Below are 20,818 nucleotides of genomic sequence, written 5' to 3'. Positions count from 1 at the left end.
TAGTCTAGTAGCTATATAAACTATAGTCCTCTAACCTCTTTAAAGAGAGAGAGAGAATCTATACCTCTTTAGCTTTTTCTTTATAGTAGAGAATTTAATAATTATGATTGGATAATTTAGGCTAAACCCTTATAGGAAGGTTTTATCTATAGAGGGCTTTTTATATATTCTTACTTATACGTACGGCCCTATTTAGGTACTAGTTAGTAGCTACTAGGCCCCGCCTTAATCCCTAATCTCTAGTAGGTTCCGTAGGCGTTAGTATTATACTACCCCTCCCTTTAAAAAGGGCTATTCCTAGCCTGTTATTCCTAGTTTCTTCTAGGGTTATCTAATAGGTTAGAGTAGAGTAGCTATCTAGTTAGCGCTAAGTAGCTAGTATAGAGTAGCCTAGGCCTAGTAGCTAGAGTTTATTATATAGATAGGTAGTAGTATTACGCCTAATTCTATTTTCTTTATGTTCTTTATTATTAGTTACGCGGTTTATATATAGGTACCTAGGTAATAGCCTATAAGCGTAGAGTTAGCGGCGGCTAGTAGTATATAAATGAGTCTATTAGTCTAGCCTACTACTCTTCCTTTCTTACTATCTACTATCCTCTATAGCTATTCTAGCCCTATCTCTTATAGTAACCTTTATTATAGCCCCTCCCTATCTTATATATAAGGAGGTCCGTAGCTACCTAGTTTATTTCTAACCTTAGCCGCTATTAGATTATCCTACCTATATATATTATCTTTATTACTAGTCTAGAGTGCTAATAGGTAACCCTTTAGCTCCTACTCTAAAGCTATAGGCCTCCCCTTATAAGTAGAAAGCGCCTAGTAGCTCCCCTAGGAGTAATACTAGTGCTTTATCCTCTAGTAGTTATAAGCCTTAGGCTTACTTATAGTAAGTAGCTAAGGTAGGTCTTCCTCTTAATTACTATAAATAGTATTTTAGGGACCCTCTAGTTATCTAGGCCTAGATTTATATGTTATTTATTAGCTATAAAGTACTAACTAGTAGGAGTAGTAAGTACGCCTATTATACTACTATAGCTAATTAGTATAAATAGGTATACTACTTAGATGCTATTTAGGGCCTATACTAATAGCTACTAGTAGATTAGTAAGCATTTTTACTATATAGTAAATATTATACTAGAGGAGCGTAAGTGCTTAATTAACTATGCCGTTCTTACTATTATATATAATGAGTTAGAAACTTATTATTAGACCTAGTTATAGACCTAGGCTACTTATTTATCTTCTACCCCCCTAGTTACTAGTAGTATAGTAGCTACTCCCCTACTAGTAGTCTATACTTAGGCTAAGCTAGATTATGCTTATAACCTCTTAGATAGGGATACCTATAATACTATAGCTCTAGCCTAGTAAGATATATTTATATATCCCTTAGCCTTATAGGTTAGCTACCTAAACATACTAGAATATATAGCCTAGAACTATACTAAGGCTATAGGTAGTAGTATAAAGAGTAAGGGGGTTATACTAGTAGAGTTAGGTTACTATTATTATATAAGTTACTATGCCGCGTAGGAGTATTAGAAGGTAAGTTATTACTATTTCACCCTTAATTAGGTACCTATTAGCTAACTTATATTAGAATGCTAGTAGCCTCTTTAGGATTAGCCCTAATAAGCCTACTAATATTATTATAAATAAGGAGTTAGAGTAGTTATAGTTATTATATATACATATTATACCTACCTATTATAATATTCTCTACTATAGTAGCTAAGCTAGGTTCTTCTCTTTATAAGATTTATTTATACTAGTTAGGTATCTTTTCCTAGTTCCTATTTCGTTTAGGTTCTAGTTAGTAGAGTTTTTAGGTCCTTTTTAATACCCTTATAGTGATTAAGGTCTTTTTATAGGTGTAATTTAGTAGAAGTAGTCTACTTACATTAGGTTACGGTAGCTAAGTTTATAGGATAGTCTCTAAGGCATACTTATTCTTATCTAATGCTTACTCTTACCTATTACTCCCTATAATCCATCCTATACTCCTTTCTAAATTAATATATCTATGTTATTACTTAAGCTGCTACTTAAGTTATCTCCCTATTTCTATAGGGTACTGTTAGTATCCTTTTAGGCTCTAAAGGGGTCCCTTATAGCTACTAATAGTCCCTTAGGTTTATTTCTTAACCCTAGGGGTCATCCTTAGCCTTACTTTATAGGGCCTACTAGAGCTAACCTATTAGCTACCCTTTTAGGTGCTATTTACTTATATTTAGCTAGGTTTTTAGAAATGTTATAGGTAGACTCTTATATATCTATTATCTCTTAGTAGTTATCTAGGCCGTCCTTATACATCTATTTATTAAATTTATTCCTATAGCCTATCTACTTAATATAGTACTATACCCCTCTAGGGGTGAGTTTATAGTCTATAACAGTTTCTACTTCCTAGTACTCATCTCCCTTATTATTAATCTTAATAGGGTATAGTTTAGCGTTAACTAGGCCTTAATAGGGTTCTAGTAGGGAGACATAGAATATTAGGTAGATCCTTACTATGCTTAGTAGGAGGTCTAGTTTATATACCATCCTACTATATTATTAGATGATAGGGAAAGGGCCTAGATAGTAGGTATCTAACTTCTTTATTAGTCGCTTAGTATAAATATTCTTTAATAAAAGAAGTACTCTTTTCCCTATATTAAATTATTTATCTAATTAGTAGTTATTAGTATACTTAGACTAGAGCACTTAGGTATGCTCTATGTATCTTCTAGCCATATTATAGGTTTTAGCTAGCTAATAGAGTTAGCTCTCTACCTACTAAGCTTACTCTAAGTTAGTTAGTACTAGAATGTTAGGGTCTATAGTAACCCCTCTATTAATAATTAGGTACTCTATAGTAGACCTATTAGTCCCCCCCCCCCCCCCCCCCCCCCCCCCCTCTAGGGTATAGTATCTAGTATACTATTAGGGATATTTAGTACCTAGCTATAGGCTAGGTAGATTAGAGTAAACTTAACTTTATTATAGAGTAGACTTTACTATTATATATAAAGGCTACTTTATATAGGCCTGAGGCCTAGTCTAATTATTTATAGTTAATATATATATATATAAGTACGCCTCTAGCTCTAAGTTTTAGTATGTAGTTTACCTATTAGTCTATAGGTAGAATATAGTACTCATCTTATAGATAACCCCTAAGTAGTAGTAGAACACGCTCTAATAGTTACTTATAAAGAGGCTACCCTAGTCTACGATAATATTAATTAGGTACCTAGTTACTATAATAACCTTTTGCTAGATAAGAGTACCTAAGCTATCTATACTTATACTTATTTATATAGGGAAATACTATACATACTTTGTAAACCTATCTACTAGGACTAGAATTATATTATATTTACGTCCTAATAGGTCCTAGGAGGCTAGAAGGTCTATAATAAAGTCTATTATAAAGTATTACTAGGGTATTATAGGTCTTTAGACTAGTTTAAGGAGCCTATATAGCTTATACTACTATAGCTTATTTTACTAGTAGGTATCATAGTTTTCTATATATGTAGTTATGTTATTAACTAGTATTAGCTACTAGTACTTATAGTATTTATTTATTTATTTAGTTTAACGTCCCTCTTGAGTCTAAGACTATAAGAAACGAGGATAGCTATCCTATAGTCCATGTATAGCTTATTATACATATAATACCTATTAGGTTTAAACCTTATTAGGTATATATATATAGCGTTTCTGCTAAGTTTGTTTTCAGTAGTTGCGGTTTGATGTTTCGGGCCAAGCCCTTATAGGAAAATTACAAAACAAATGTTGTAAGTAGGTAATAGTAAGTACTAAAAGAGTGTAAAGTTACAAAGGAAATGGTAAAGGATTGAAGGCTAGGGAGCATATATCTAATAATATATATATATATATATATATATATATACACGCATGTATATACACGGTGTATATATATATATATGTCTCTCTAGCCTAGTCTTCTCTCTCTATATGCCACTGTTTAGTAGTAATTTGAGTGTTTTTTATAAAAGCTAGTGTAGCCTTTATGTTTTCTTTCTTGTAAAGTATTTTCATGCTTAGTAAGGAGCCAATCTCCTGCCTAAGGTCTTTTCTTTGTTTTTTATACTCCTTACAAGATAGGAGAAGGTGTATTGGTGTTTCTTTAGGACTTCCACAAATTTAACTTCTTAACACGTAATAGGTAGGATTTAAAGTAGCCATGTCCTATTTTTAGTTAATAGAAAGCAGAGGCTATCTTTCTTGGCGTGTCCACTAGGACCTGAAGCTTATAGCTAGGTTTATTATAAAAGGGACTATAATAGGAGTGTGAGGTAAGAGATTTAGCCTTAGCCTTATCTATTATTCCTTGCCACTCCTGTGTGATAGTCTCTCTTATTTCTAAGCCTACTACTGCCATGGCTTTAGGGTAATTTTCTTGCTCTCTATTAGTTGCTTCCTTTGCTAAGGAATCAGCTAATTCATTACCATAAATTTCCATATGGCTAGGGACCCATTCTAAGGTAATAGAGGCCCCTTTAGACTTAGCTGTTTTAGCTGCCTCTATAGCCCTAATTTGGCAATCTTGCCCTAGAGAATCAGAAGGATTTATAATACGGTATATAGCAGCCTGATTATCTGCATATATATAGTATTTTTGCCTGGCAGTTGCGTTTCTACTAGCATATTCAAATGCCCTAGTAATAGCTTCTAGTTCCCCATTATATACTAAGTTATTAGTGCCTATATTTAGGCAACTAGACTTATTATTTTGTGGGTTACTATTAAGTACTACTAGTCCTATTCCTACACCTTGCTCTCTAGTGTAACTAGAAGTATCAGTGTATATAGAGGTAGTATATAGGCTTTTCCTTTGATTAGTAAGGCGTATGTGCTCAGAATAAGCATCTTCCTTACTAAGAGGGCTAATCCTATAGGAGAATGGGATATCCTTACTCTAAGGTGGAAAGTAAAAGTATTTAATAGGTTCTAGCTGCCTATAGCCTATATTTATACTTTTTTGTATTCTTTCCAGCTGAGTAAGTCTATTAGACTTATTCTCTATAGTATTTAGTCTCTCTATCTCCTTGGGTATAGGATGAGTCCTTAGTAGCTTTAAGGTTCTAAGCGCATACTTTTTAATAGTAGCATTTAGTCTAACCTTAGTAGGTAGGATTCCTGCTTCTATTTCCATAGCGGTAATAGGACTAGTCTTAAAAACCCCTAGAATCTTGCGTAGGGCAAGATTTTGAAGTGTTTCTAGAGGTCTAATAAGACTATCTCCTAAATTAGGCCTATACCATAATTAGCAGCCATAGTCCATTATACTAATAATGCAAGTTATATATAACTGCCTTATAGCATGAGGGCCTAGGCCTAAATTAATAGTAGTAAGTCTATTAAGCCGAAATAGAGCATTTCTTGCTTTTGATACTAAAGTATTAACATGTTGTTTATACTTTAGATTGTTATTAAAATAGATTCCTAACCAGCGGACAGTCTCTTTAGGCTGTATTATACTAGAATTAGGTAATTCTGAAGTATAGTTTTTAGCCTTATTCCAGCTAGTAAAATGTATAAGTTCTGTCTTAGATAAGTCAACTTAATACCTTTTATAGCACCTAGCTCATAAAGCTGTTTAGCTTCTCTCTCTAGTATTTTAGTATTCTTTTTCATACTAGTAGATGATATAGTAAGACTAATATCATCTATATGAGAGAGAAACTTAACTGCTTGAGAAGGGAATAGTTCAGAGATATATATTAGAAATAATATAGGGGAAATAGGGCTTCCTTATGGAATACCTGTTTCTATAGGCCTATATTCTTCTAATTGTCCATTAAATGAGAGTCCTAATAGCCTATTATTTAAGAGACTAGACGTCCAGCTAATAAGACTTAGTGGGAGGCCTTTTTTCTTTAATAGTAGTAGTAGATTGCTTTTTATGACGTGGTTAAAAGCGCCTTTTATATCTAAAAATAGAGTAGAGGTTATTCTTTTAGATAACTTATTCTCTTCTACTATATTAGATAGTAATAAGGCGGCATCTATAGCTGATTTCTTTAATCTACCCCCTATTTAACTAGGGTCTAGTAGATAAGTAGTCTCAGCTAGATAGCCTAATCTCTTAGCTATTATTCTCTCATTTATTTTGCTAAGGCAATTTAATAAAGAAATAACCCTATAAGACTTAGGACTAGTATAGTCTAGCTTATTAGGTTTCTTTAGAATTGCGCCTATTGCCTGTCGCTAGATCCTAGGGTGATATCCACTATTAAATAGTATACTATACACCCTATAAAAGGTTTTAGGGCAGGCTCTATAGGCTACTATAATTATGTCTTAGTTTATAGCATCAGGGCCTGGTGTTTTCCCTTTTATTTAGCTAGAACAGGCAATTTCTAGTTCTTTAGAGTCTAATTTAGGCCAGTCCCACTTCCTATTAGGGATGTAGTTATCCCATATAGGACTAGGAGCTTCAGGAGGCTTAGGAAATAAAGCTGCTCTGAAGCTAGAGCATTTTTCGTTAAAAGAATTAGCTAATTCTCCTAATATAGACTGTATACGTGGTATAAAGTCTACTCTACTATCCTTAGTATACTCCATAGCTTTAAGTATAGATTTAGAATCTGTATTTAATAAGAACTGCTGCCAATGTTCTCTCTTAGCATTTTTTATAGCTAAGAAATACTTATTTTTTGCAGCTAAGCAGGCTTTTATACTCTGTGGGTTAGAGTATATAACTTAGCGTTTTGTTATTCTATACTCTTTTCTTAATTTAGTAAGATTATCATCCCACCATGGTTTAGATATAAGCTTATTAGACATCTTAGGTATACTACTATTAGCTGCTAGGGTAATAGAATTACCTAGCTCTTTAGCTAATTTATCTAGGCCTTCTATTACTATAGGGCTTTGATTTAGTATATCCATAGTCTTTGCGTCTTTTTTAAGGCGTAATAAATTAGTAGAGCTTAGTGTATTACTGTTCTCTACTATATTTATTAATTAGGATGAGAATTTATTCTAATCTGCCTTTTTAAGGTTATATCTTTGCGTATAGGTGGGATTTCTTACTAAAAGAGAATTAGAGTTAGAAACTGTAAAGAAAATACTATAATGGTCAGAGCCTATATCTCTAATAGTCTGCCAATTATTTATTTTCTCTAGGATATCCCCAGTAGAGAATACTAGGTCTATAATAGATTCTCTAGTTAGGTTAGGCCTATAAAAGGTCCCTTCACCTATAGTATTTACTAGAGATAGTCTATTAGACTCTAGCCATTCTACTAACCTTTTAGAATTTGTTGTTTCTAGGTTATAGGGGTCCCACCAAGGATGGTGGGCATTAAAGTCCCTAAGTACTATTGTAGGTGAGTCTATATTAAGGTTATATAGGCACCTATTAATAGTTTCTTAGTTATTATCTTGACCTTTTTGGTTATAAATATTATAGACCCGTATTGGATTGTCTAGGCCTATAATATCAATAATAATAAGGTCTAGATCTTTAATTATATCCTCTCTAGAGTTAATTTCTAAGGGAAGGCTTCTTCTCTTATAAATTAGAACTCTAGGGTAAACTAGGGGATTGCCATAAACCGGGAGAATTAAACCGTAAGATGGGTGACTAATAGACCTTGAGTTGAGGTAATTTTTAGGGTTTTCTCTGCTATTAATTAAATAGGGTTCTTATATAAAAACAAGATCTATATTTAATTAGATAGCCGTCTTTAAAGCGCTTTCTATAGCTAAGCGGCTTTTATTAACGTTAATTTATAATACCCTTAATTCCTATATTCTCATAGGGAGCTATTTTTGATTGCTAAGAATTTAGAGCACCTTTTATAGCTAGATTAATGGTTTTCACCGCAATTAGCACATTTAGGTTCCATGTGGGCGCAAATTTGACCTTTTAGGCAGCCACTATTCCCATAGAAATGCTGGGTAGTAGTGTGGGGCTGAGCGCAGACCCGGCAACTAGTCTTATTTTTACACCTATTTTCTAGCTGTCTAAATTGCTGGCAGTTCTCATACCTATAAGTTTTAGGTGTAAGAACTAGTTTTTCTATTCATAGGGCTAACCCTGCTATATTTAGCCGGGTTAATAGGGCCTTATTATAGTCCTTTTCGTTTATAAAGGAGACTACAATTGAGCCATATAGTTAAGTTTGCCATTTTTCCGCAGAAGTAAGCCAGAATGGAGTGCTAATAGTAGTAAGACTATTAAAGGTCTTAATTTCATCATGGATAAGAAGCAGCCCTTCATCTGAATTGAATTCCCTAATTAGGACTCCATGGACTACTACTTTATGCCATGATTCATCTTTTGAGGCCTTTTAAATGGGTAGTATGTTTTCCCATATAGTCCTATTAGTTAATAGGAAGTCTACATCGAATTGGTCTGTAGTTATCAAGATAATTGACTTTTTTATGCGGGATTCAGTAACTAGTGAGATTACTGGTTTTGTAAATCCCTTATTTTCAAAGGACTTATTAAATTTATCCCTTATTTCCTTGGCGGTTAGGGTCCCAAATGAAGTACTATTTAGGACTAGTATAATTCTTCTTTTAGTAATTTTTGTAGGGGAATTTGCCGGCGTCTTCCCTTTTTTTTAGGTTTGTAAGTTTTAGTGTATATGCCCTCGTATATTGTACCTAGGCCCTTGTATATTTTATATATTTCTTTATTTCTTGGCGATAAGGGTGAGTTCTTTGGTTTTTTCTGCATTATTGTATTGAACTATGCTAGCCCAACTTATAGAACCGGTTTTTATTTAGATAGCACTATTTTTGGTAGTGCTAGAATTTTTTGAATTCTAGGGGGGTACTTATGAGGGTTCGAAACCCGTTAGTTGCAAAACGTCTTTTTGCTTACTTAGGGAATTTGCCTTATTTCCTAAGGTTTTAACCACTTTTCGATATCTAGGGCACTCCTAGATAGAATTGACCCAATTATCTTGGCATTCCCAGTTTCTAGGAATTCCCTGAATAGTCCTATAAAGTCTAGGACTTTTGTTTATTCTTCATGGGTAGGTGCCAAATCTACTGCCTTTATAAGCAGGGATCTTACCTGATTCATTACTTCTTTATAAGTCAGGCTATTAGGCCTTTACTTATTTGCGTGCCCATTAATTTCCTCTAAATTTAGCCTTTTAACCCCTATACAGGGGGGTTAGAAATGGAGCGAGAAATCCTTTACTTAGGGCGGATTAATAGCCATTTCAGGGGTATTTTAGGGTTCTAGTTCAGGGGTAGTAGTGTTAATGACATCTACTAGCTCCACATCTTGGTCTAGTTCAATTTCCTGTCCAGGGGGGTCCCCTAGAGGGGGTAAGGGGGTGTTTTCCATGCTCTTTCTGCAAAAAGAAAATCAAATAGACTTAAAAGAAATCACCGGCTTTTATTTCGTATAAACTAAGCCGTAAATAAACAATTACGTCGCTTAGCGAGAGCTAGTTACTTAGAGAACTAGTAAAGCGGGCGGTTTTTTTTTTTTTGTTTTCTTAGTTAAGGGGTTTTTTTCAGGGGGAAGACGGCAGAATAAAAATATTCTAAGACTACTATTATACTCGTCCCGCTAAGACGGTTCTAACGGTACTCTTATCTTCTTATTCCGGCTTAGTTTCAACTTTAGTCACGTGACCTGAGGTTAAAATAAGGTGCGGCTCTAAAATAAGGTGCGGCTCTGAAATAACGTGCGGCTCTATGTAGGGATCCGTAAATTTTTAGTAGAATAAGGTTTTTATTATTTTTACTCTCCTAGCTCTAATTCTTAACGTTTTTTAATAATAGAAGTATTAGTATAGGGAGAACTAAATGTACGCTTTCGTTTAGTAGTAGTTTCATCTTAATTAGAGTAATATTTACGGAGATATAAGGGGTATAAGTTTCTATCCCTATTCCTCCTACTTTCTCCCCCCTTTTATAAGATAGCGCCTATAGCTAAGAAGGTAAAAGTTAGAGGTCTAGGTATATTAACTACGCTCTTTAAAATAGTACTAGTTATAGCGAAAAATTCGGAGGTTAATGTTATTAGTGTAAAAAGGTCTATAGTACTTATAGTAGATAACCTTAATTATGCGTTTAATACTAAAGTAGCTACCTACTAGGTTATTATAATTCTATATGAAGATCTTACTATGTAGTAGGGTATATTAGGCACCTATACCTTACTATTCTAGTAGATAAGACCTTAGGGGTCTATAGAATACCCCTCTCTAGTACTATCTACCCCTATTATGCCGTTTATGCGGACCTCTTAGGATAGAGGGTCCTCTCTCTAGCTATCTAGAAATAGCTAGAGGAGGGACTTAGGGGGATTAGTATAGGCTATTTTACTAAGAGTAGCTACTACTATATCTTAGTAAGGTGTTAGACTTAGTACTAAGCTAATACTAGTAAGTAAGGATACTATAAGGGGGTATTACTTACTTTATTAGATTTAGTTTAAGGATAGCTTTACTAGTACCCTAGCTCTAAGTAGGTACTATAACATATCTATCTAGCTAGTATCTAGAGGCTTAGTAGTACCTAGTAACTCCTTAAGGTCTTTTACTTAGAGCTTCTATTATAGAGTAGGTAATAGAACATCTAATACTAGCTATTTATCTACTTCTTTAAACCCTCTAGCGTAGTTATAGTAGTAGGATAAGCTATTAGTAGGGTTACTTAAGCTAGGCTTATAGCTAATCTTAAAGTTAAACTCTACTAATAATTCTATATACCTAGTCTACCTTATAGTTAGGCGCTTAGTATCTATGAAATAGTAGAGGTTATTATAATCTATAAGGACTCATGTTAGGGTAGGTATATATACTAGGTAGTACTACTATATCTTAAAGCACTCTATAATTATAAGTAACTCCTTATTATAGGTATTATACCGCACCTCCGTAGTAATAAATTTATATAAGTAGTAGGTAATTAGGTGCTAATACATAGCCCTATTACTACTAGTAGCTAGCTATAGTAGTATTCCTATATATATATAGTTAGATATATCCGTAATTAGGGTTAATAGATGCTTTAGATTGTAGTACTATAAGGGGGCCTTTAAGGAAGGCTACTTATAGCTACTTAAAGGCTATCTAGGTAGCCCCTAGCTAATACTATAGTTAGTACTACCTTATAGGGCCCTTCCTAGTCTTCTTCTTCTTTACTTCTATAGTACCTAAGAAGGTGCTAGCTAGGGCCTAACTAGCCTCCTATAGGAGTTTATATAGGGGTTATATTATTACGGAGTAGTTCTAGATAAACTAGTAATAGAAGTTAGTAAAGCCTAGGAACACCTATATATCCTTATAGCTTTATAGTTCTAGCTATTCTTTAATAGTATAGACTCTTTTAGCGTCTATTAAGACGCTATTAGGGGTGATTATGAACCCTAGGAACTTAATATATTTCATATAGAATGTATATTTTAAGATTTTAGTGTATAGCCTCTATTCCTATAACTATTATAAGACTATCTTTATATATTTTACATAGTCCACCTTACCTTAGGAGTATATAAGGATATTATATAAGTAGATAATATAAATAGAGTCTAGGAGCCTAGCTATAGCTTAGTAGATATATGCTTAGAAGGATATAGGAGTATTAGCTAGCCTAAAAGGTATTACTAGATACTTATAGTAGCTATATTATGTCTTAAAGGCTATCTTCTACTTATTCCTAGCCTTAATCTAGAGTTAATAGTATACGTTACGGAGGTCTAACTTTATGTATATAGTAGCCCCTAATACGCGGTCTATTAACTCCCTAATAAGTAGTAAGAGGTAATAGTTTTTAATAGTAACCCTATTAAGCCCTTAGTAGTCTATATAAAGGTATAGGGTCCTATTAGCCTTTAGTATAAAGAGGATTAGGGCCCCTATAGGTAACTTACTTAGTCTAATCCATCTAAGACGTAGCGCCTTTTCTAAGTACTCCCTAAGGATACTTAGTTCTTACTTAGATAGGTTATATATAGGTAACTATAGTGGTACTTAGCTATCCTTAAGATTAATTATGTGGTTATACTCTATATTTTAGGCTAGTATACCTATGAGTTTACTATTAAAGATGTTATTAAACTTAGTATATTACTCTAGGAGGCCCTAGATTAGGCCCCTACTAGTACCTATATAGGCTACTAGATATAGAGAGTTACTACCTTTATTAGTATAGGGGCCGGCTATAGGTAATTAGGTGCCCTATAGGGTCCTAATAGAACCTAGGTAGCTAACCCATTAGGGTTATTATACTATAGACCTATAGGTCTAGGTACTATAGATATATCCCTTAGGGCTAACCTCCTTTTCTAATTCCTCTAATAATACTTACTTAATTATAGGTTTATAGCTAGGGTTAGCCTAGGAGAAAGATAGACTACGTTCTTAGAAGTACTTTAAATAGTATTTAGCTTTATTAATCTAGCCTAGGCTAAGGATGAGTTTAAATACTATATCTTAGCTTTCCTAGAATAGCTAGGGCCCTATAGTTAAGCTTTAACCTTAATTATCTTACATAGTTATAATAAACTAGTAGGCTAGTCCTAGGATAAGAGGAGACCTATTAGCTAAGGTAGCATTTAGGCGGTAACTAGGTAGCTCTTAGGTAGGGATAAGGCCCTTATCTAAGGCTACTAACCTCTAAATTAGGTTTAGGGTAGTACTATAATTAATAAGAGCTATTAGGAAGTGCGTCCTAGTAACTATATTATAGGTAATATAAATTACTAGTAAATTATATATTACTTAATAGTCTCTTTATTATTCCTTCTACCCTAGTTACTAAGATACTTTTAGGTACGTAACTAGGGCACGCCTTTTTCTAACTTCTTATTAGCTAGTAGCGGCTAGTCCTTTATTAGCTAGGGATTACTACCCTTTTAGTACTAGTTACTAGTCTAATAGTTCTTTAGCCTATTCCCTAGGTAGGTTACCTTATTAGCTATACCCCTAGTTAGGGGGCCCTAGTATTTCTTTTTAGGTCTTAGCCCCTAAGAGGGTACTAAACTAGAGTTAAACTAGCCCTATTTAGGCGCCCTTTTAGGGTTACTCCTTTAGGAGGACTACCCTAGGAGTTCTTCTACTTTCTTAACCTTAGTAAATATATTATGCTTAGTCTTTATCTAGCTCTTAGCACTCATCTTAGTTAATTTAGTATGTAAGAGTAGGTATACCTATGAAAACTAGTACGTAACACGGTGCTCTTTATTAATAATCTTAATCTTAAGGTGTTATTCCTTAGCCTCTAGTATAAACTATAGACTTTTAAACTCTTACCCCTTCCCCTAAGTTATATTAAAGAACTTCATGTATATTTTAAACCTCTATATATTAGGGTCCTAGATCTAATCCGTAATAAATATATAGAAGTCTTTAAAGTGAACTAGGGGATCTATTTTTAAGTTAAGGGTGTTAAACACCTTATTATGTAGGTTTACCTTACTAATAGCTAGCCCCTAGGTAGCCTATTATAACTAGTACCCTAAATCTTTAGAAGTACTATATATTTTAAATATATTATTTAGGACCTAGAACTAGAAGTTAATATCCTTTACCTCTAAGCTTATAAGCTTAGGCGTAGGGGCCTTAATAAGAGAGCTAAGGGGGTTATAGTATAGGACTTATGATTTAGGTTATAAGTTAGCCCTAACTAGGGTTATAGTAGGTAGCCCTAAGAGACTCTATTTAATCTCCTAGAGTCTCTAAACTTATTAGTATATATTAATAAGCTCTTCTATATTTACGGAGTCTAGTATTACTAAGAGTGCTGTAATCTTATTATTAATAGTTATAATATGCGGATTTAGTGCTAGCGTAGCTAAGAGCTAGCTCTTACTATTATTTAGGGACTATACTTTAATATAAGCGTCTTTATTAACTAACCTAGGAAGGAACTATCCTTAGGTTAGTAGCCTCTTAGCCTCTAACTAGTAGGTTTATAGCTAGCATGCTAGCCTCTAGGTTAATACTTCCTAAATAAGTTATAGGAGCTATTTTAATTTAACTAGCTACGGTAGTTAAAGGTTTTAAATGTAACATTTAGTACCGTAGGGGGTTAAATTAAGTAGTATTAATAATGTATTTAGAGTAGATATTAGATGAAACCTTAGTTTATAAGGTTTCATCTATAGAGGGCTTTTTATGTATCCTTACTTATACGTATAGCCCTATTTAGGTCCTAGTTAGTAGCTACTAGGCCCCGCCCTAATCCCTAATCTCTAGTAGGGTCCGTAGGCGTTAGCATTATAGTTAGGCCTTAGTAACCTAGCCCGTTATGCTATCATCTTAGTTTCTAAGGATTAGTTTAATTTTATGTCTATAGAGTCTTATACATCCTTGTATAATGCCTATTTAATCTAATATATAGGTATTAATTAGCCTATAGGTTATACTAAGTATTAGGATAACCTCTCTACTTATGTTTTCTATAGTTATTATAAATTACTAGGTTTCCTTTAGGGTTATTATGTAAACTATGCCTAGGGTACTAGTAACCTTAACTATACTATAAGTAATCTCATAGGTACTTATCTACCTAATTACTATAAAAGGTATAAGGATAAGATATAGCCTAGGTAGTATCTTACTCTTTATTATGTAGTGAATAACTAGGTTAATAGTTACCTATAGTGTTACTTAGAAGACGTAATATAGCCTAAATTTAAGAAGTTAGCGCCTTCTCCTCTAGCTAAAGAAGAGGAAGAAGAGTAGGAAGTAGAGTAAAGGTAGGAGGGGATAATAATAATAGTAATAACGAGGGATAATTTAAAGTTAAGTAATAATAAGGAAATAAATTAAAATAGGGTATAGGAGTATAGGATTAAAAAAAATTAGTTAATATGAAAAAAGGTTATTTAGTATAGCGTTAGAGGATTCTTTTTACTAGAGGATAGGCTAGTTAATTATTAGAATATATTTCTTCCTATAATTCTTACTAGAGAAAGGCCTTTTTCTATTTTTCTAGATTTCTTAGTAGTTTAGGTGTAGAAGGATTAGTAGTATAGAAGTCCTCTATTTTTTAGGGAGCCCTAATAAAAGAACTTACTATATACTATTTTTTATCTTAGTTATATCCTACCTATTAAACTTAATACCTTAAAACTCTATGAGTAACTTTACTTATATAAATAGAGTTAACTTCCTATTCCTATTAGTTATTAATAATTTTAGGTTCTAGTTCTATGTACTTTTATTCTAGTAATAGGTCTATAGCTACTTTACGTAGAAAGTTAGCATAGAAAAGGTTTATAACTCTTATACTTTTTAGGAGTTCTAATTTATATAAGTATCCTTTCATCCTAGTAATTTTAAATAGTCTAGTTATAAGATTTAGCACTATAGGGAGTCGAATTAAGTATGAATAATAATAATGTATTTAGTATAGATATTAGACGAAACCTTATAAACTAAGGTTTCGTCTCTTAGGGCGTTTATATGTCCTCGCTAATACGTACGGCCCTCTTTAGGTCCTAGTACGGCCCCCTTTAGGTCCTAGTACGGCCCCCTTTAGGTCCTAGTTAGAGTTCCCTAGGCCCCGCCTTAGTTATAGCATTATACTATCCCCCCCTCTAAAAGGGCTATCCTTAGACTATTAGTAAGTAGCCGTCTTAGGGGCGCTAAGTAGTATAGAGTTAAGCGGTAGCATTACCTATTAGGTTATTATATTATCCGGCCTAAGGGTGTAGTTATGCTATTAGGCGTGTTCTAGCCCGTAATTAGTATTATTATAGCCCTAAGCATTATCGCGTAGTAATAGGGTTTTCTTTATTTAAGTCTATAGAGTTATCTACTTTATTATTAGCCTTATAGCTTATATGTAAGCACCTAGGTGTTAGCTTATAGGTGCGGAGTTAGTAGCTAGTAGTGTATAAATAGGGTTACTTATCTTACCTACTATCTATCTTTTTCATCTATTACCTTTACATGACTTTTACTATAGCCCCCCCCCCATCTTATATATAATGAGGTTCATAGCTACCTAGTTTATTTCTAGCCTTAGCCGCTATTAGATCACCCTACTTATACGTAATATATTTACTACTACTCTAGGGTGCTACTAGGTAACCCTTTAGCTCCTATTATAAAGCTATAGACCTCTCCTTATAAGCGTAAGGCGCCTAGTAGCTCTCCTAGGAGTGATACTAGCATGTTATCATCTAGTAGTTATAAGCCGTAGGCTTACTTATAGTAAGTTATTAGGGCTAATTTCCTAAACGGCTATAGCTAATTATTCTAGGGACCCTTTAGTCATTTAGGCCTAGATCCGCATGTTATTTATTAGTTATAAGGCGCTAATAGGTAGGAGTAGTAAGTATGTATATAGGTAGGAGTAGTAAGTATATATACTATGCTACTATAGCTAATTAGTATGAATAGGTATGCTATTTAGGTACTACTTAGGCGTGTTACTAACCGGTTATTAGTAGATTAACGAGCATTTTCGCCGCGCGGTTAACATTACGCTAGAGGAGTATAAGTACTTAATTAACTACGCTTACTACGCTATAGCATATAATAAGTTAGAGTCTTATTACTAGACCTAGTCTTAGACTTAGGCGTCTTATTTATCCCCCCTTCTTATATCTACTAGTAGTATAGCTACTACTCCTCTACTAGTAGCCTATTCTAAGGCTAAGCTAGATTATGCTTATAGGCTTTTAGATAAGGATACGTATAACGTAAGATAGGTTTATATATCCCTTAGCTTCGTGGTTCGGCTATTTAAATATACTAGAGCATATAGCTTAGAACTATACTAAGGCTACGGGTAATAGTATAAAGGGTAAGGGCGTTACGCTAGTAGAGTTAGGTTATTATTATTAGGTGAGTTACCGCGCTATATAGAAGTATTAGAAGGTAAGTTATCGCTATTTATAACCCTATTTAGGTTTCTATTAGCTAACCTATAGTAGAATACTAGCAGCCTCTTTAGCCCTAATAAGCCTACTAATATTATTATAAATAAGGTATTAGAGTAGTTATAGCTATTACGTATATATATTATGCCCGCCTATTATAACACCCTTTACTATAGTAGCTAAGCTAGGTTTTCTTTCCTATAGGATCTATTTACGCTAGTTAGGCGTTCCTATTATCCCTAGTTCCCGTATAGGGTCTAGTTAGTAGAGTTATTAGGTCCTTTTTAATACCCTTACGGTAATTAAGGTCTTTTACGGGTATAGTTAGTAGAAGTAGTCTACTTATATTAGGCTAAGTCTATAGGATAGTTTCTAAGATATACTTATTCCTATCTAGTACTTACTCTTACCTATTACTCCCTATAATCCTTTCTATACTCCTTTTTAAGTTAATATATCTATGTTATTACTTAGGCTGCCGCCTAAGTTATCTCCTAGTTCCTATAGGGTGCTATTAGGGTCTATTAGGGTCCTAAGGGGGCTCCCTACTACTACTATTACCCCTTTAGGTTTATTTTAGGACCCTAGGGGTCATCCTTATCCTCACTTTACGGGGCCCGCTAGGGCTAGCCTATTAGTTACCCCTTTAGGTACTATCTACTTATGTTTAGCTAGGTTTTTTAAAACGTCGTAGGTAGACTTATACGTGTCTATTATTTCTTAGTAGTTATCTAGGCCGTCCTTATATATCTATTTATTGAATTCGTTCCTATAGCCTACCTACTTAACATAGTACTATACCCCTCTAGGGGTAAGTTTATGGTTAATAATAGTTTCTACTTCCTAGTACTTATCGCCCTTATTGTTAATCTTAATAGGGTAGGGTTTAGCGTCTACTAGGCCCTAATAGGGTTCTAGTAGAGAGATGTAGAATGTTAGGTAGATCCTTACCATGCTTAGTAGGAGGTCTAATTTATATATTAGCCTGCCATATCATTAGATAATAGGGAAAGGGCCTAGATAGTAGGCGTCTAACTTCTTTATTAGTTATTTAGTACGGATGTTCTTTAATAAAAGAAGTACTCTTTCTCCTATATTAAATTATTTATCTAATTAGTAACTATTAGTGTACTTAGCCTAGAGCACTTAGGCGCGCTCTATATACTCCTTAGCCTCCTTATATGTTTTAGTTAGCTAGTAGAGGTAGCTCTCTACCTACTAAGCTTACTTAGAGTCTATTAGCGCTATAATATTAGGGTCTATAGTAATCCCTTTATTATTAATTAGGTGCCCTATAGCAGCCCTATTAGTTCCCCCCCCTATCTAGGGTATAGTATCCGGCATGCTATTAGGAAGATTAGGCACCTAGCTATAGGCTAGGTATATTAGAGTGAACTTAGTTATTAAGTAGACTTTACTATTATAGGTAAAGGCCGCCTTATATAGGCGTAAGGCCTAGTCTAATTATTTATAGTTAATGTACATATATAAGTACGCCTCTAGCTCCTAGTTTTAGTGCTTAGTTTACCTATTAGTCTATAGATAGAACGCTATACTTAACTTTTAGATAATCCTTAAGTAGTAGTAGAATGCGCTCTAGTAGTTACTTATAAAGAGGCTACCCTAGTCTAAGATGATATTAATTAGGCACCTAGTTACTATAATAACCTTACGCTAGATAAGAGTACCTAAGCTATCTACGCTTATAGTTATTTATATAGGAAAATACTATGCGTATTTCGTGAACCTATCTACTAGGACTAGGATAGCGTTATATTCGCGTCCTAATAGGTCCTAGGAGGCTAGAAGGTCTATAATAAAATCTATTATAAAATGTTACTAGGGTATTATAGGTCTTTAGACCGGTTTAAGGAGCCTATATAGCTTATACCGCCATAGCTTATTTTACTAGTAGGCATTATAGTCTTCTATATACGTGGTTACATCTATAGCTAGCGTTAGCTACTAGTATTTATAGCTAATAACCTCTATCGTGCGTTTAATACTAAAGTATCTACCTACTAGGTTATTATAGTTCCGTATAAAGATCTTACTATATAGTAGGGTGCTATTAGGCACCTATACTTTACTATTCCGGTAGATAAGACCTTAGGGGTCTATAGAATACCCCTCTCTAGCACTATCTACCCCTATTACGCCATCTATATAGACCTCCTAAGATAGAGGGTCCTTCCTCTAACTATCTAGAAGTAGCTAGAGGAGGGACTTAGGGGGGTTAGTATATACTATTTTACTAAGAGTAGCTACTACTACTTCTTAGTAAGGTATTAGACTTAGTACTAAGCTAATACTAGTAAGTAAGGACACTATAAGGGGGTATTACTTATATTATTAGACTTATTTTAAGGGCAGCTTTACTAGTACCTCTACTTTAAGTAGGTACCGTAACGCGTCCGTCTAGCCGGTAACTAGAGGTATAGTAGTACCTAGTAACTCCTTAAGGTCTTTTACTTAGAGCTTCTATTATAGAGTAGGTAATAGTATATCTAATGCTAGCTGTTTATCCGCTTCTTTAAAGCCCTTTATATAGTTAGGGCGGTAGGATAAACTATTAGTAGGGTTACTTAAGCTAGGTTTATAGCTAATCTTAAAGTTAAATTCTACTAATAACTCCGCGTACCTAGCCTGCCTTATAGTTAGGTATTTAGTATCTATAAAATAGTAGAGGTTATTATAATCTATAAGGACTCGCGTAGGGGTAGGCATATATACTAGGTAGTACTACTATATCTTAAAGCACTCTATAATTATAAGTAATTCTTTATCGTAGGTATCATACTATACCTCTATAGTAATAAATTTACGTGAGTAGTAGGTAATTAGGTACTAATAGGTAGCCCTATTACTACTAACGGCTAGCTATAGGAGTATTCCTACATATATATAGTTAGATGCGTCCGTAATTAGGGTTAGTAGGTACTTTAGATTATAGTACTATAGTAGGGGGCCTTCTAGGAAGGCTGCTTATAGCTATTTAAAGGCTATCTAGGCGGCCTCTAGCTAGTACTAGGGTTAGTACTACCTTATAGGCCTCTTTCTAGTCTTTTTCTTCTTCACTTCTATGGTATCTAATAAGGCGCTAGCTAGGGCCTAACTAGCCTCCTATAGGAGTTCGTATAGGGGTTAGGTTAGTATAGAGTAGTTCTAGATAAACTAGTAATAGAAGTTAGTAAAGCCTAGGAATACTTAGATATCCTTATAGCTTTATAGTTCTAGCTATTATTTAATAGTCTAGACCCTCTTAGCGTCTATTTAGATGCTATTAGGGGTAATTATAAACCCTAGGAACTTAACGCGTTTTATATAGAATGCGTACTTTAAGATTTTAGCGTATAGTTTCCATTCCTATAGATGTTATAAGATTTACTTTACGTGCTATATATAGTCTACCTCATTTTAGGAGTATATAAGAATGTTATCTAGGTAGATGATATAGATAGAGTCTAGGAGCCTAGCTACGGCTTAGTAGATATATACTTAGAAAGATATAGGAGTATTAGCTAGCCTAAAAGGCATAACTAGATACTTATAGTAGCTATACTACGTCTTAAAGGCTATCTTCTACTTATCTCCCGCCTTAATCTAGAGTCTATAGTAGGCGTCACGGAGGTCTAACTTTATATATATAGTAGCCCCTAATACGCGGTCTATTAGCTCCCTAATAAGGGGTAAGGGGTAGTAGTTCTTAATAGTAACCTTATTAAGTCCCTAGTAGTCTATATAAAGGCGTAGGGTCCTATTAGCCTTAGGTACGAAGAGGATTAGGGCCCCTATAGATAACTTACTTAGTCTAATCTATCTAAGGCGTAGCGCCTTTTCTAGGTACTCTCTAAGGATACTTAATTCTCTCTTAGATAGGTTATATATAGGTAACTACGGTAGTATTCTACTATCCTTAAGATTAATTACGTAGTTATATACTAAGTTCTAGGCTAATATACCGGTAAGATTACTATTAAG

This window comes from Phyllosticta citriasiana (genome assembly GCF_038021145.1).
Source record: "Phyllosticta citriasiana strain CBS 120426 chromosome Unknown IWZ02scaffold_8, whole genome shotgun sequence".
Lineage (NCBI taxonomy): Eukaryota > Fungi > Ascomycota > Dothideomycetes > Botryosphaeriales > Phyllostictaceae > Phyllosticta > Phyllosticta citriasiana.
The sequence above is the reverse complement of the archived record's forward strand: the minus strand, read 5'-3'. Positions refer to the sequence as shown.